This window comes from Somniosus microcephalus, chromosome 27, assembly GCF_052327205.1.
Source record: "Somniosus microcephalus isolate GS21.2 chromosome 27, FLI_Smic_1.0, whole genome shotgun sequence".
Taxonomy (NCBI): Eukaryota; Metazoa; Chordata; class Chondrichthyes; order Squaliformes; family Somniosidae; genus Somniosus; species Somniosus microcephalus.
The window spans coordinates 16,833,640-16,851,599 of record NC_141013.1 but is presented as its reverse complement, the minus strand read 5'-3'; the positions used below and the strand labels follow the sequence as shown (position 1 = coordinate 16,851,599).

The following is a 17,960-nucleotide window of genomic DNA, read 5'->3' as shown; positions in this document are numbered from 1 at the left end:
GATGGTATGCGTACAGCTGGGTCAGTGCGTGTTTACTCCGGTTAGTGCTGTAAGTGGCTGTGGTGTGCGTCCTACACTGCCCCAGATGCTTTATTACAAAATTATACAACATTCCCTAATACAAAAGCAAAATACTGCGGATGCGGGAAATCTGAAATAAAAACAGAAAATGCTGGAAATACTCAACAGGTCAGGCAGCATCTGTGGAGAGAGAAACAGAGTTAACGTTTCAGGTCGATGATCCAGGGCAATTGACCTGAAACGTTAACTCTGTTTCTCTCTCCACAGATGCTGCCTGACCTGCTGAGTATTTCCAGCACTTTCTGTTTTTATTTCATCATTCCCTAACATTGCTGAGACATTGCATTTTATGTAAGAGCGGAGCTGCTTTTCCTGAGGCTCGTGCAGAGCAAGGGGACACGAAGGATGTTTTCTAATTCTGAGATGGGTTTCGTTCTGTCGCTAGGCTGGAACAAGTCGAGGGAGGAGCAAGGCAATAGGGCAGATTTCTGAGATTAGTTGGAGGCTTCCTGCTGAATGCTCTTTGTGTGCCAGGGATTGAGTGAGCAAACACATGAGCTTTCAGCAGATGTTAACAGGAATTTATTGTTGCACTTCAATTCTTCTCTAATCATACGTTGGGAGGGAGAATGAACCAGGACCTGTCACAAAACTTTATGGTAATCATTTGTATCAAATAAATGTGTTTCCTCCTTTTACAGCCATGGAGTTCCTCGCCAGCACTGTATCGATGCCACTGTCAGTTTATTTTATGTTTATATACCTCACTGATTAGCGGTGACAGAGACAAACTAGTCAATAGAAGAAGCAGCTGAGAACTGATGAGACAGGTTAAATTTAAATATTAGGATACGGGGACATTAATTGATCATGATGCGCGAGGACGAATAAATATTTTTAGATTTATTAACGTATTATCCATTTATTCTCTAGCTTGTCACCATGTTTCCTCATTATAAAATGTGGTTTGATGTTTGAATAGGGCAGTTCCGTGGCTTTATTACATATAGCCCACTCAGCTCACACTGTTCCCTTGCATAAAGTGCCAACTCTAATTTATCTCAAAATCTTTCTAAACTGCCAGAGAGAGAGAGAAAGTGGGAGTCAGATACAGAGGCAGAAAGAAAGAGACAGACAGACAAGAGATAACGACAGAGAGGACACATGGGGAGACAAAAACAGGAAGGCAGATTATTATCTGAATGGCAATAGATTGGGAGAAGGGGAAGTGCAACGAGACCTGGGGGTCCTTGTGCACCAGTCGCTGAAGGTAAGCATGCAGGTGCAGCAGGCGGTTAAGAAGGCAAATGGTATGTTGGCCTTCGTAGTGAGAGGGTTTGAGTACAGGAACAAGGATGTCTTGCTGCAGTTGTACAGGGCCTTGGTGAGACCACACCTTGAGTATTGTGTGCAGTTTTGGTCGCCTTATCTGAGGAAGGATGTTCTTGCCATGGAGGGAGTGCAGCGAAGATTCACCAGACTGATACCTGGGATGGCAGGAATGACGTATGAGGAGAGATTGGGTCGATTGGGCTTATACTCACTGGTGTTTAGAAGAATGAGAGGGGATCTCATTGAAACTTATAAAATTCTAACAGGACTAGACAGACTAGATGCAGGAAGGATGTTCCCGATGGCCGGGGAGTCCAGAACCAGGGGTAACAGTCTAAGGATAAGGGGTAAGCCATTTAGGACTGAGATGAGGAGGAATTTCTTCACCCAGAGAGTGGTGAACCTGTGGAATTCTCTACCACAGAAGGCAGTTGAGGCCAATTCATTAAATATATTCAAGACGGAGTTAGATATATTTCTTAAGGCTAAAGGGATCAAGGGATATGGGGAGAAAGAAGGGACAGGGTACTGAATTTGGATGATCAGCCATGATCTCATTGAATGGCGGAGCAGGCTCGAGGGGCCGAATGGCCTACTCCTGCTTCTATCTTCTATGTTTCTATGACAGAGACAGAGATGTAAAGAGTCAGAAAGAGGCGCACACATGTAGGCAGACAGAGACAGAGATGGGAAGAGAGAGCGAGACACACACAAGGAAACATATACCGAGATGGTAACAAAGACATACATACAGATGATGACAGGAGCAGAGATAGAAAAAAGAGGGGTGGGCTTTGACTTTTGGGAGACTGACTGTACCTGCGCCGAAGAGGCGGCCGTGACTTTGAGGCATCAGTCTCATTAACATCAGGCCAGCGAGCAACAGGGTACCGAGCGGGCATCACAATGTAGTTCGCCAGATTGAGGCCTCCTGATGTCGGGCTGCCCCTGCTGCCAGTAAGGTAGGGACACTCCTGCTCCTCTGGTCCCCACAAAAATAACTTACCTTAGCTGGGCCTCTTAGGCTCCATCGCCCTTGGAACTGGTTGGAATGTGCATGTCATAAGATCTGACCTAAAATAGTATTGGGGTCCTGGGCCCCCTATTTGCATATTAAAAAGGACCTACCATCTGAGACATGTGCGCACTCTGGGCAAATAACGGTAGGGCCCTTTCAAAATGTCGCCGGCCTTTTAATCAGTGTTAATGGGACAGTAAGGCTACCACCTCCATATTGAGGCCAAGCGATAGAAGTGAAAATTGATTCCAGAGACGGAGAGAGAGAAAAAGACTCTTAACAGGAAGATACAGAAATATGTCATAGCACTATTTAAACAGGGAGCAGCTTAATGGTAGCATTCCCACCTCTGAGTTAGAAGGTGCAGAGTTTGAACCCTGCTGTAGCCAGCCCCAGTGAGTGGAGACTCGAGTTCTGGCTCTGGATTCAGGGTTGACATCCAGAGAGAGAAAGGGCTAGAAATTGGGTTGCTTTGCACCTCTCGTTAGCGCCTGGGCGCTGCGCCGCTAACGCCTCCTGCGAAATTCAGCAGCAGTGGCGCTACTTAAAGGGCAGGTGTCGGGCGGCCATTTTTATTTTGGTCGACTGCCTGCACCTGCCCCCCTTTCACATTTCTATGTGGGGTGCCGGCCGCGATCACTCAGCCCGGCACTCCTCTCGAGTGCTGGGTTGTTTCCACGGCACCCCGCTCCCCGGTGGTCCGGCAGGGTCCCGGTGCGCGCAGCGCCAGGCCCCTCCCCTTTAGTCAGGGGAGGAGGACAGCAATGACGCGCCGCTGCTGCACGTAGCGCGACGTTGAGTAGTAGCGTCCCAAGAAGGAGGTGAACGTTTCAAGTAGCGTTCCACCTCCTTCTTGGGGCGCTACTACTGAATTTGCGGCGTGGGGGCGCTAACTTAAATTAGAGGTGCTAATGGGCGCTACCCAATTTTTCCCCCAAAGAATCTTAACAGGGAGATGCAGAAAGAGAGAGGGAGAGAAATCATCTCCTATGTCTGGCTTAGATACAGGCATCTTCCTATTATTCGTCTGTGTGTGGTGAAACATAGAAGATAGGAGCAGGAGTGGGCCATTCGGCCCCTCGAGCCTGCTCCGCCATTTAATGAGATAATGGCTGATCATCCAAATTCAGTACCCTGTTCCTGCCTTCTCCCCATATCCCTTGATCCCTTTAGCCTTAAAGAGAATATAACTATCAAACCTTGATCCTAGCTGAGGGACTGGATATGACCGCGAGTGATCAGACACTGCAAAGGATCCTCCACAGATGGCACTTGCAATCAAATGACCAACGCTCAAGTTACCAATCCATTTCCAGCCTGCCAAGACTTGGAAACGTCCACTTCTGTAGCTATCAGACTAAATCCAGAGACTAAAAACAGCAAGCGGAAACGTCACAAAAGGTCATCGACCTGAAACGTTAACTCTGTTTCTCTCTCCACGGATGCTGCCCTGGCCTGCTGAGTTTTTCCCAGCGTTTTCTGTTGCTATAAGCGGAAAGTTGTCCTTGATGATGTGAGTTGAGCCACTAGTGCCTGCATGATGGTGGAAAACTGAGGTGGTGTGAAGTACGGGAGTGTACATAGAGGGACGATGTGGATGGATGGGCATTTGAAGGGATGGCGCGTCTATCGGAAAATGCAAATGACCAAAGAAGGAATCAAAGCTCAATTAAAACTCCAAATTGGACCTGATTTGGAGCCTGGGTCCTTAGACTTGGATCAGCCTCACCACCCCCCCCCACCCCCCCAATTCAGTAGCTGGGTTCAGGCTCAGCTTAGCTACAGCCTCCTGATCTGGAGCCTGGAGATTTAGATTCAGCTCAGCATCACCTTCACAATTCAGTGTATGTGGGTCTTGGACTTGGCTCAACCTCACCCTCCTGATTCAGAGCCTGGGAGTCTCATTCCAGTTTGATCCTGAGCTTCAGGTTTGATACTGTTACTTTGATTTTAGGATCGAGGAATTGCTAACATTTCACTGCTTCATAAATTTAATTCACAAAAAGCTCAAAGGAGCTGTATCAAACACTTACCATGTAGAGCAATCGACACATAAGCAGTATTTCTTGGAGTAAAGGAGCTTACAGAAACAAAGCATCTTGTAGAGAGTTGTTTTGTGTGTGAAACAAATGAATGAAAGTTGTGACAGGATCTGCTTAGCTCCTGCTCCGTAGAATCACATTGGGTCAGAATTGCTGAGTTTGAGGTCCCGTTCCAACGATTTCTACTGCCTGACACTGAGCCAAGTCTGAGGCCCCATTTCAAGGACTCCCACCAACTGACATCATGTAAAATAATGATTTTTGGTATTCTGACTCTTTACAAGCGTGCAGATGGTCGCTGAGCTGGATTGGCCCCGGTCAGAGGCTAACAGAAATCCATTGGATCCTCTGCATTGTTTGATCCATAAATTCTACAAATAATGAAAGAAGCATAGGAATGAAATTGCACTCTCTGCATTGTACGAGGGACGTGATTATTTGCTGAGTCAATATTCACCAAGTGGCAATACTTGCGTGGGCTGGTGCCCAGATGCTGCTCTTTGTGTGCTTTCACCTTCAAGACTTGGCTGTGATGCGGGTTTTGCGGCAGAGATCAGTGCATGTATATTTCATGGGTACACCTCTTAATTCAAAAGGAGCTTTTTGCTCAAGAGAATTTGAATTACCGAATGGTTTGAAGCAAGCAGTTTGAAAGGAATAGCACACGAAAACACAACAGAAACACGTAAAAAAAAAATCAAAGCCACTCTTGAAATGCCAATGATCAAAACTTGAGTGCTGTACAAGCTGTGAAATGCAAAGTTCAGTCACTTTGCAAAATATTCAGTGATTGTGGCCTTCGCCCCTGCCAGCAGTACATTCATCCGCAAAATTGTCAGTTCTGTTCAGTGCCGACGTCCATCAGGACATCTGGCTTAGTTGTCATCCACTTCTACGGTAATCGCACATAATTAGATGTCATGACCATTGTGGCTACTGGTTCCTCTGCTCATTGGATCCACTCATTTGGGCCTGTTCCTCACTGTCATCTCCAGTAGCAGCAGTATCCTTCTGCACAGATCCGCACTTTCCTTGTCAGTCAGCAGTCCAGACAGGGATGAAAATTGACCAACAGCAATAGTACAAAATAACAACAGAAAATGCTGGAAAAACTCAGCAGGCCAGGCAACATCCGTGGAGAGAGAAACAGAGTTAACGTTTCAGGTCGAAGACCCTTCGTCAGGACTGAGAAAAAAGCAGGAAATGAAACAGATTAAAAAGCAAGTTAGGGGGCTGGGAAATGGGGGAGGGGATGAAAGAACAAAAGGGAAGGTCTGGGAGGGGTGAGGAGACATTAAGAGATATTCAAGGCGAGACGAGATGGTAATAGGACAAGTAAAGAGACAAAGGATGGCTCTAGATGAAGTGTGAAATGCGCTGGCAGAATGAAAGACAGCTGCCATGTGGGAGAGGAAAAAAAAGCAATAGTACAAAAATGGGCTGACAGCAAATCGGGAAAACCAGGCGGGGTGCAAATTGGACTTCTTTATCAACACCGACAATAGATTCAAAACTCATAACTGCTGTCAGCCAGCCGCAAGAGAACTCAAGCCATCAGAGGTCCAGTGCTTCAGTGCCAGCTAGTGATGGTGCATGACATCCACGATTGTGCCAAATGCAGCTGCTTCCTCTGCTAGTGGAATGAACTTACATTGCCAAAAAGCAGTTGGCAATGGATTCTGCTTTCAGCTCCTCCCCTGACGAATGCATTGTGTGGATTTCCTGCAGAACATCCAACGTAAATGGCACGCGAGGATCATGCGTGGCAAGGATTTTTCACAGCAAGCATTTCCTGCAGTCACACCAGCATCCATTGGCTGAGTCAGGGATGTCCTGGTTGGCGGTACAAGTGTTAACTGCACTGCATTGAGATGCAGGCACTTTATGCGAGTGCCGCAGTTATCAACCATTAAGGTGACTTTTCTGCCTTGTGATGTTAGACTTCAGACAAAATGATTTCAGCCACTATTCAAATACAGCACCAATCATCCGTGCCTTTTTGTTATTTCTGTAGGTTACAGGCAGAGTAGAAACACCAGGGGCTTTTGCTATTCCAGTCACCAGCAGATTTATCTTCTCCCCCAACCGTACCAGCACAAGCATTGATGGTCATTTGCTGCTGAGTGTTTGATGTTGATCAGAGCTCGCATTCTGCTTGGGTGCCGATTGCAAAAAAAAAAGCCTGTTTTATCAGCATTAAAGACGCTTGGTCTTATGATGAGATAACCACATGCACAGTTGGCAACATGTTATGCGAGAATGTGACTTGCTGTCCCATGTGTGGACCTGGACTTGACCGCGTGGCGACTTTTGAAGCAGTCGATTCACAATGGAGAAACACGATTGACTCCACATTCTTCGGCAAAGTCATCCACCTTTTCCAACAAAATGAAGTGGGAAAGCTCGGGGAAGCTTAGCTGCTCTGGACCTGCTTGGACCAGCTCGGCAAAGCTGACCAGCGTCAGGACAAGCTAAGGTGTGTATCTGTTCCCTTGGCTGCAAGACTGCGGTAGGCAGACAGCAGTGATTCTTTCCTTCAGGGAGATGGAAAGGGAGAGATGGTCGGGTTGTTCAATTTCTATGCCACGAGTTTCTTCATTTCTGCGTGGTGCTCCTCCGCATGATCTTGTGTTTTTTCTTCAACGACAAGGATCTTCTACCTCTGGCTAGCCATGCTCACAAACTGCTTCTATCTGTGTTCCCACATGGTGCACTGCACTCGGGTGGGGGGTGGGAGGGAGGTTTGGGGGGAGCTGTCATATCCATGCACCTGAGGTTGATAAGTACCTGGCATCGATCATTTGGTCAATTTGAATTAAGCGGGGCATAGCATTGGTTGTTTGGAATGGAAATTCAAATTAAAAGGCTTGAATTGAGCAACCAATTTTCAATGGGAGGCATTTTTTTGGCACAATTTTGATTTGAATTAACAGGCAGTTCAAATAAAGGAATTTCAAAGTAAGGAGACTATATATATGGCCCTGAATTTCCGATCGGAGGCTTCCTGCGGGCGGATGCCCCTGATCGGCAATAAATCTACGAAGCTACCTGCTGGTCCCGGAGATACGGAGGCTTCTGCTCCTGGGCCTCTCCTCTTGGAAAGGCGCAGAGGCCCAGGTTTCCCAGGGACGCAGGCGGTTCGCAAGCGCCCCATGGATCACGTGGGCCGGCCCAACCAATGGAAGAAGGGAATCCCCATTCATACTTTTGACAGATCCGTACACACGGAACTGTCAAAAGTATGAATGGGGATGATTACAAAAATGCACAAACACATGAAATAAATAAATAAAAACCATTACATATATAAAATTAATTAAAATGGCATTTAATTAAATATGTTAAATAAAAATTTAATTTTTTGCATTATTTTTTATATGTTTTAATGGGGCTTAATATAAACTGGCCTTATTGGACAGGGTTTTTAATTTATAAGTGAGTGATAACATCTTAATTTTCAATTTTTTGAAACTCTTATACTGGTAAAAGCAGGCCTTACGTCAGCCTTTACCAGGCGTAAGAATTCTACGGCCTTTCAGCGGGCGGGAGTTGAGCAAATAGCGCAACTCTCCACCCGCAGAGGCACTTTTCTTGGGCATGCGTTGGATCTGTCAAGAGAATTCTTGCCAGCTCGCAAGTTCCGGGTTTCAGCGCATGCGCTTCGCACGCCTAAACCTGGAACTTGCGCGGCCCCTATGGGCGCGTACGCACCTCGTACACACCCATGGGGGTCGGAAAATATGGTCCAATGTTGAGGCATTCCGTTAGATTCATGATAAATGTCGGCTCTTTGATGTAAAAAGACTGCTGAGCACTTGGTTTGAGTATAAAACAAGGCTTTAATCAACTGTTTCACAACCATGAGATTCTAGTTACATCACTAGTTCCTGGTTACAGAAACATCCTGAGCAAGCTGGGCCCACGCCCGAGTATTTATACTCCTTGGACGGCGCCACCAGCTGGCCGCCCAGTGTTATTTCATGAGTCATTTTTTCATGAATGATAAGATTCATGACACTCTTGATCTCAGATCAGAAGCTAACAGGGAAGAGGAAATTGTAATTTTTAAAAAGCAGCATCAGAACCTGCTGGCATCCAGTTACAGAATGGTGATTGCGCAAATGTGGCTCCAGGCTAGCTGACTGTCTTCTGAACCAAGGAACATAAACAGAACAATGACTGGAAAGGAGGCCCCTGTATGATGTTCGGCTGATCTTCTGACTCACATGGTGATATGGTGCTTTACAGCCCCCGGGGCCACTTTCAACAGGCAATGGTTCTGAAGTTGTAGCAGCCCCAGTCTCGCTGATTTCTGGGCTGCCAATTATCACAGACACTAAATATGAGCGCTGTCAATAGAAACAGTTACGCAAACACCAGCAAGTTATTAGACTTGGATTGTTCTGGGCAGCTTGCAATCATAAATCAGAGAGATGTATTTACTGGTGCTTCTGAGTTACTGCAATTCCCCAGATTTATGATTATTAGTTGCTGTTCAGGAACTGTGATTTTGTGTAGAGTTTCTTGCTTGTAGAATAACTTGTGTGTTGTGGAATTTCACCAAACAGTAGATAATGGTCAGATCTACCTCTCTGACATATAAAAATAGAAACTGCCGGACCTACACAGCAGCCCAAACAGCACCTGATAGAGAAACATTAGGAACAGGAGGAGGCTATTCTGCCCCTTGGGCCTGCTCCGCCATTCAATTAGATCAGGGCTGATCGGCACCCCAACTCCATTTTCCCGCCTTTGCTCCATATCCGTTGATACTCTGACTGAACAAAATCTATCTGTCTCAGCCTTGAAAGCTCCAATTGTCCCTTTTGGGGGAGAGTTCCAGATTTCTACCACCCTTTGTGTGAAACAATGTCCTGATTTCACTCCTGAAGGGGCCTAGCTCGATGTTTAAGATTACATCCCCACAAGGGTGGGGCCTTTTCAACAGAACCATTCGTAGCGCCAATGCTCCCAACAGTAATGAGGCAGGGACATGGGTCAGTGGTGTTCAGAATCATGCAGCGATTGAGGTGATTGCGCCTTTTGTCTAAGTTAATAGTTCTTACAGCAAGTAATGGAAATTTATGCCAACTGTTTAATATTAATGATGAAATACCCAACGCCCCAGCTCTGCCCCGACATTTTGATGTAGAACAAAAATTATGCAAAATAAATTTAGGTGACCACTGAGCTCTGAGAAATGAATGACATCACATTAGGCATCAACCTCCTTTAAAGGTTTCAAGTCCATTACCGTTAGATGCTGAATCTCACTCAGCCTGTGCACGGGGACTGCGACAAGCCACCTCACAGCCCATTACCTGTCCTACTCCCCTTGCACACAGCATGAAGACAAAACAACGGTTTTCCCTTCTTTGCTAGAGTCCTAATGCTGTCAGCCGCTTTACTGAAAAATTCCATAATTAAAGAGGCTGTCAGAAGTGAGTTATGTTCAGGCATCACAGTGTCCGGCGCACACAGGGCTGTGCTCGGACATGAGGGCCCGAATTTTGCCGGCGCTCAGAGTGCGGGTTTGGAGGCGGGACCGCTGTCAAAATCGCAAAGATTGACAGCGGGTAGGAAACCTGTTGTCAACCCGCCTCCAATCAATCTTCCCAAGTGCCGGGTCCCCGATTTGCGCATGGACCCGACACCTAGCAGTGGGAAGCGGATTATAGCCACTTAACTGCCTGTTAACAGCCACTTGATACTTGTTAACAGGCTCTTTTTCAATTTTGCCGCTTCTACCTCGGGGTTCCCGACGTCCGGACACCACGCCAGGTAAGTGTGGCATGTTGTGGGTCTGCTGTAATGTTTCTGCATTGATGACAGCTGCAGAAGTGGTGTGAAGGATCCAACATGCACTGGTGAGTGTCAGAGGTAAGGAAATGTTGGGGAAATCATTTTTAATGTATTTACACTTTTCTGTAGGTAACAAGTTTTGAATTGGATGTCTAGTCCTACCTCTTTGAGAGAACCTCTCTCACCAGTGACAGATCGCTTCTGTAAACTCACCTGCAGCTGCCATCTGTTCTAGCCTCAGGAGGGAGTCACTGGAGAGCCTGGGTGCAAGAGCTCACCTTTGTACAGTGATTATCAGTGTTTGCAGCACCTCAATGCTGTCAAACACTGAGAGATGAGCTGTCAAAAAAAATTATGTGTGGTCCCTTTAAGAAAACCGGCAGATGACACATCATCAAATGACATCATCTGACCGGCTTCCTCTTAATTGGCTGGCAAGCCCGCAGGGTGGGCTTAACCAGGTCAATCAACGTAAAATCACGTCCGTGGGTCAGATGCAGTTGGGGGTGGGACTGGAAGCCGGAAACCAGCTGACCCGCTCCCAAGCCGCATCCAATGACAAAATCGCGGCCGAGATTTACACAAGGCTCTCCCTGCTCCTTGGACCCAGACACTTCACTGACACGAGTTGGTCAATCCGGCTAAATTGCGGTGTCTTCGAGGGCATGCGCGAAATCTGAAACTTGCGATCGGTCATGGTTTGCCTTGACAGGTCATCCGAACCGACTGAAAATGAGTATTGCTGACGCAGAGGTGGGCTGTTAGCCCAACAACTGCACAGCAATTGTCCACGCAACTCTTAGTGGCTGGTAAAAGCAGGTATAGGGCCTGCTTTCATCAGTGTAAGGGTATATATAAGGCTTAAATAAAACATTTAAAAATCAAAAATGATGCACACTTTAAGTGAATTTATGCAAATATTGGCCCAGATGAAGATGTTGAAAATTATTTATCAAAAAAATTAAATTTTTATTGAGGTTGGTGCAATGAAGGGACTTATGAATAAAATTGCAATTCAGTACATTTAAAATTATTAGAGTTCTGCAGATTGTACAATTATTGCATATCAATAGGGGATTCCCTTCTTAGATGATTGCAGTGGAATCCTCCTTTGTCCCAGGGACGCTTCTGAACTGCCTGTGTCCCTGGGATCCGTGAGCCTTTCCGCTGCCATCCGCCTGGAGGCCCGAGACCGCAACTCTTCGCAGCCTGGGCGCCTGGAGATAAATTCCTAAGTGTTTCGCGGGTCGGAGGCGTACTCCGGAGCTACGCCTCCGACCGCAGTTCCTCGGCCAATAGTGACAAGGGTTGAATTTAGAGCTTAAGTAATTTATGCATCAGAAAACAACAACTGAGAAGGTTAGAATCAGAGATTCCCGTGGAAAACCGATCTGTCTGGGATTATTATTCAACAGTATAAACCCATGCAGCATCTTTTGTGTGATTTAAAAAGCTGCAAAAGTAAATCAGCTGTAGAAAAGACTGAGAATTCAGTATCAGAAAAGGTTCCTGTTTGTGATACATTCCTGTCTCAAGTGAGGGCATCATGGGAGCAAGGCAGGAAAATCTAAACTCATGAAAAATTTGGATTATTCATTTCGTCACTCTTCATTCTCTGTTGGATCTAAATAGGGACGAACATCTGTATCTTTAAATCTCTATATTGTATCTTCTGTCTGTGGAAAGCTTTCATTCAAGTGAACTGAACTGCCTCACTTGCATTTAGCCTCAGTCTATCTATAAACAGTGTCAATCCCACCATTTAACTCACGTCAATCCCACCATTTAACACACGTCAATCCCACCATTTAACTCACGTCAATCCCACCATTTAACTCACGCCAATCCCACCATTTAACACACGCCAATCCCACCATTTAACTCACGCCAATCCCACCATTTAACACACGCCAATCCCACCATTTAACTCACGTCAATCCCACCATTTAACACACGCCAATCCCACCATTTAACTCACGTCAATCCCACCATTTAACACACGCCAATCCCACCATTTAACACATGCCAATCCCACCATTTAACACACGCCAATCCCACCATTTAACTCATGCCAATCCCACCATTTAACACACGCCAATCCCACCATTTAACTCACGCCAATCCCACCATTTAACACATGCCAATCCCACCATTTAACACACGCCAATCCCACCATTTAACACACGCCAATCCCACCATTTAACACACGTCAATCCCACCATTTAACACACGCCAATCCCACCATTTAACACACGCCAATCCCACCATTTAACTCACGTCAATCCCACCATTTAACACACGTCAATCCCACCATTTAACTCACGTCAATCCCACCATTTAACTCACGTCAATCCCACCATTTAACACATGTCAATCCCACCATTTAACACACGTCAATCCCACCATTTAACACACGCCAATCCCACCATTTAACTCACGCCAATCCCACCATTTAACTCACGTCAATCCCACCATTTAACACATGCCAATCCCACCATTTAACACACGCCAATCCCACCATTTAACTCACGCCAATCCCACCATTTAACACACGCCAATCCCACCATTTAACTCACGCCAATCCCACCATTTAACACATGCCAATCCCACCATTTAACACATGCCAATCCCACCATTTAACACACGTCAATCCCACCATTTAACACACGCCAATCCCACCATTTAACTCACGCCAATCCCACCATTTAACACATGCCAATCCCACCATTTAACACACGCCAATCCCACCATTTAACTCACGCCAATCCCACCATTTAACACACGCCAATCCCACCATTTAACTCACGCCAATCCCACCATTTAACACACGCCAATCCCACCATTTAACACACGTCAATCCCACCATTTAACACACGTCAATCCCACCATTTAACACACACCAATCCCACCATTTAACACACGCCAATCCCACCATTTAACACACGCCAATCCCACCATTTAACACACGTCAATCCCACCATTTAACACACGCCAATCCCACCATTTAACACATGTCAATCCCACCATTTAACACACGCCAATCCAGTACCGCAAGGTAAAAGAAAGAACTTGCACTTTATTGCAACTTTCACATTCTCAGAATTTGCCAAAGAGCTTTGAGCCAAAGAATTACGTTTGGAAGCTAGTCATTGTTCTTTTGTCGGCAAAATCAGCAGCCAGTTTGTGCACGGCAAGATCCCACTAACAGCAGTGGAATAAATGACCAGTGAATGTGTTTTTTGGTGGTGTTGGTTGAGGGAAAGATGTTGGCCAGGTCACCTCCACTGCTCTTCATTGAATAGTGCAATGGGATCTTTTACATCCACCTGAGCAGGCAGATGTGACCTTGGCTTAACATCACATCCTAAAGGCGGTGCCTCCAACAGTACAATACTCCGACAGTAAGTACTACACTGAAGTATCAGCCAAGATTTTGTGCTCAAGTCCAGGAGTGGGGCTTCTGACTCGCGCTATCAGAGAGCCCAGGTAAGCCCACCACAGCTTCAACAAATGCAGTGCACTACGCATGTCTGTCGCTTACGGTTACCTCCCCCTTTCAATAATTTACCGTCAATAGCTATAAGGTGATGCAGTGCCTTTTGCACCCCCAGGGGGCATTTGTGACTGGGTGATAGTGTAAAATGGGTGATATCGACTTAGCCGCACGTTACACATCTCTCCCGCATTATATTGGGAGAGATATATAACAGGCGGCTGAATCAATCTTGGTGAGGGAGGCCTTCAAGGGTGCTGGAAATGGAGAAGTAGGAGGGTTCTGCATCTCTTCCTACTGTGTTTTTTCACTAATGGTTAGTGAACCATATCGAGAAACTCTTAAGCCACTCCTACTGAAAGTAACATTTCAGCTTGGCTTCTCAGAAAACCGTTCTAACCTCTCCTCCGCTTTGCCTCCTCAAGATTTGTTGCAAGACCAAGAATCATGGCCCTCAGCAACCAACAATGGCAGCACTCTGTAGCATGCACCTCACTCACTCCAGCTCTTTCAAATCCAGAGACATTCACTCCAGGGGAGCTAGCGAGTGAGGACAAGCGGGTTTATGCTGGGTAATACACAGAGCACTGGTAATCTGGAGCGGCGGGTGATAGTCAGAGGGACAGAAAGCATTGGCTCTTTACTAAAAAACTGCGGATACTAAATCAGAACTTTCCCCTCACCTTTCACAGAGGAGTTGGATGTTGGGTGTAGAACCACCAGAAGTGGGTGTAGAACAATTATTGGAGAGTATTATTAAAGAGGGATGGTACTAACCTGTTCCTATTGGCGGAAGGGTCGAGAACCAGAGGACACACATTCAAGGCGATTGGCAAAAAAACCAAAGGCGGCATGAGGAAAAGCCTATTTACGCAGCGAGTGGTTAGGATCTGGAATGCACTGCCTGAGAGGGCGGTGGAGGCAGACTCAATTGTGGCTTTCAAAAGGGAATTGGATAAGTACCTGAAGGAAAAAAATTTGCAGGGCTATGGGGAAAGGGCGGGGGAGTGGGACTAGCTGAGGTGCTCTTGAAGAGAGGGGGCACGGGCTCGACGGGCCGAATGGCCTCCTTCTGTGCTGTAACCATTCTATGATTCTATGATTCTAAACATGTTATTCAAACTTAAGGTAGACAAGTCACTGGGATTTGATGCTTTACATCTGAGGAAATGTGACTTCCCTCTTCAAGAAAGATGTGATAAGCCAGGGAGTTAGGAGGTAGTTAGTCTTACTTCAGTTGCTGATAAACTATTAAAGACCACTTTTCCAACTTTTCCCACTCCCAGTCTGTGCACAGGTCAGGCAGAACATGGCCGTAATGTGTTCTGCCTCACCCGACCTGAATTTGCGGGTTCAGCCCATTTAAATCAGTCTGATATACCCCAGGCCTGCAGCAGCAGAAATAGCTTTGGTCCTTCTGGCTACAGCCCAAAGCCAACAGCCTGAAGGCTTCCAACACTCATATTTATCCTGCTGGCCCTTTGGAAGGAGAAGATTTATGACTGTCCTCCTAAAGCCAAGGTTTAAAATTATTGAGTGCAGAGGGTATATGATTCATTCCCGGTTCTGCCATCCCTCATCCTGGTGTACACATTTTTTGAAACAGAATATTAGAGCTGATTTTCCTTTGCTAGGCGCCCGGGGAATGCTTGTTTTCCAGGTTCAAAGCAGAGGAAAAAGAGCCATAAACCCATGACGTTGAGTCTCTGGGCCCCTTGCATTGCTTACATAGAAACATAGAAGATAGAAGCAGGAGTAGGCCATTCGGCCCCTCGAGCCTACTCCGCCATTCAATGAGATCATGGCTGATCATCCAAATTCAGTACCCTGTCCCTGCCTTCTCCCCATATCCCTTGATCCCTTTAGCCTTAAGAAATGTATGTACTGTAACTCCTTCTTGAATATGTTTAATAAATTGGCCTCAACTACCTTCTGTGGTAGAGAATTCCACAGGTTCACCACTCTCTGGGTGAAGAAATTCCTCCTCATCTCTGTCCTAAATGGCTTACCCCTTATCCTTAGACTGTGACCCCTGGTTCTGGACTCCCCCGCCATCGGGAACATCCTTCCTACATCTAGTCTGTCTAGTCCTGTTAGAATTTTATAAGTTTCAATGAGATCCCCTCTCATTCTTCTAAACTCCAGCGAGTATAAGCCCAATCGACCCAATCTCGCCTCATACGTCATTCCTGCCATCCCAGGTATCAGTCTGGTGAATCTTCACTGCACTCCCTCCATGGCAAGAACATCCTTCCTCAGATAACATAAACATAGAAGATAGGAGGCCATTCGAGCCTGCTCCGCCATTCAACGAGACCATGGCTGATCATCCAAACCCTAGCACCCAGTCCCTCACCAACAGCCATCCCACCCAAGCCCTATCCCCGTAACCCCACGTATTTAATCCCCCCTAACACTAAGGGTCAATTTTTATCATGGCCAATCAACCTAACCCGCACATCTTTGGACTGTGGGAGGAAACCGGAGCACCCGGAGGAAACCCACGCAAACACGGGGAGAATGTGCAAACTCCACACAGACAGTCACCCGAGGCCGGATTTGAACCCGGGTCCCTGGCGCTGTGAGGCAACAGTGCTAACCACTATGCCACCGGATATGCTTGCTCTGGATGGGTGACTGTTCTGAGAAGAGTCCACACTTACTGTACCTTATGCTTTACACCCAGCCCTGCTCGCTCAGAGGATCTGAAAGATGCAGGCAGCAAGGACATAGAAGGCCGAAACAAATAACTAGTTTGTTTTGCAGGCACTGCACTGGACCTTTGAGGCTGCAGGTCTTCTGGCTGCTTTTTTTCTGGACCGTAGCCAGGAGACTCCATAGGCACCGGCGGTCATCACTGTTTCAGGCTTCTGAGGCCTGTAGCCACGATTGACTTTCTTCCGCTGTGTCTCAGTGCAAGGCCGTACCAGGAGGCAAACCTTGCTCTGGGGAGCATTTGGCCTAGTAATATAACCTGAGCCTAGAAATAAAAGCAAATTCTTACCATGTCAGGCGAAGTATAGATTGGGTGTACTCTGCCTGAGTAATGCCAGGGGGGGCGAGGGAAATCAGCCTTATGTTTTTTTAGACCAATTTCCTGCTCCTCTCCTGAAGTGCTGGTTCAGCCACCTGCAGCATTCTAGATGTGTGAGTCTAATGAGTGTTGGATGGCTAAGTGACTGTGAGAGCATCAAAGATGAGCTTGACCCTGTTCTCACTCACGTATCCACATGGGTTGATTTTTTCTTTTCCTAGCTCAGGGAACAGTGCCCCAATTGCTGCCGTATCTAAGATCAGCTTTTTTTTTAAATCATGGGATGTGGGCATCGCTGGCAATGCCAACATTTATTGCCCACCCCTAATTGCCCTTTGATACAACTGAGTGGCTTGCTAGGCCATTTCAGAGGGCAGTTAAAAGTCAACCACCTTGCTGTGGGTCTGGACAACAGATTTTCTTCTCTAAAGGGCATGATGGGTTTTTATGACAATCCTGTAGTTTCATGGATCACCATTACTGATAGTAGCTTTTCATTCCAAATGTATTTAATTTAAATTTTCCAGCTGGGATTTGAACTCTTGATACTTCTGAATCATTAGTCTACATCTTACTGGATTACTAGTCCAGTAGCATAACCACTATGCTACCGTGCCTGTGCTAACATCACCAGCTGGGAACAGGGCCTTCCTATTCTGCAAGTTACCCACTGCCTTTAATAACCAGCCCCATGAGGGAGCAGAGTGTTATTTTTAACATCAGATGCTGTTATGGAATCCAATAAAAGGTTTTTTAACATAATGTATGAATGTTGTAATAAATAAGCTTGTCCCGCGTAGCATCTTTATTACAAAATTTGACAGTAATGTGGCAGCATGGATTTTGTTTTATTAAGGACGTAGTTTAAATGCTGCGCAAATTACAAGTGTGGAAAACTTTTTAAAGGAACCTGTGAACTGCCATCAGAGAAACAAGTTCATTTACGTTTAACAGGAGCTACCAGCATGACAGTTCCAAACCAGAGCCGCCATGGCGCTGGTCCTGGTCTTCTCCATGCAAGGCCATTCCAGAATTAAAATCTTGTTGTTCCGCTGTTTCTACAAAAGAATAGGATGCCCCACGTGTGCTACATCGTCCCTCATGAACCTCAAATATGATCTGTTTACTACTACAGGCTGTTGTTAGTGCAGGAGCCAGTCAACTCTGGAGGCAGCTTAAAGGTCAAGATGGGTGTTGGACCTCCATCCAGTGTCTTAA

At 46.2% G+C, this 17,960-nt stretch overlaps 1 protein-coding gene across 3 annotated transcripts in view; it reads left to right on the top strand.

The window, feature by feature from the left end:
• Positions 1-17,960, top strand: part of agbl1 (AGBL carboxypeptidase 1) — a 268,365-nt gene that overhangs the window by 225,997 nt on the left and 24,408 nt on the right. The window lies entirely within an intron of this gene.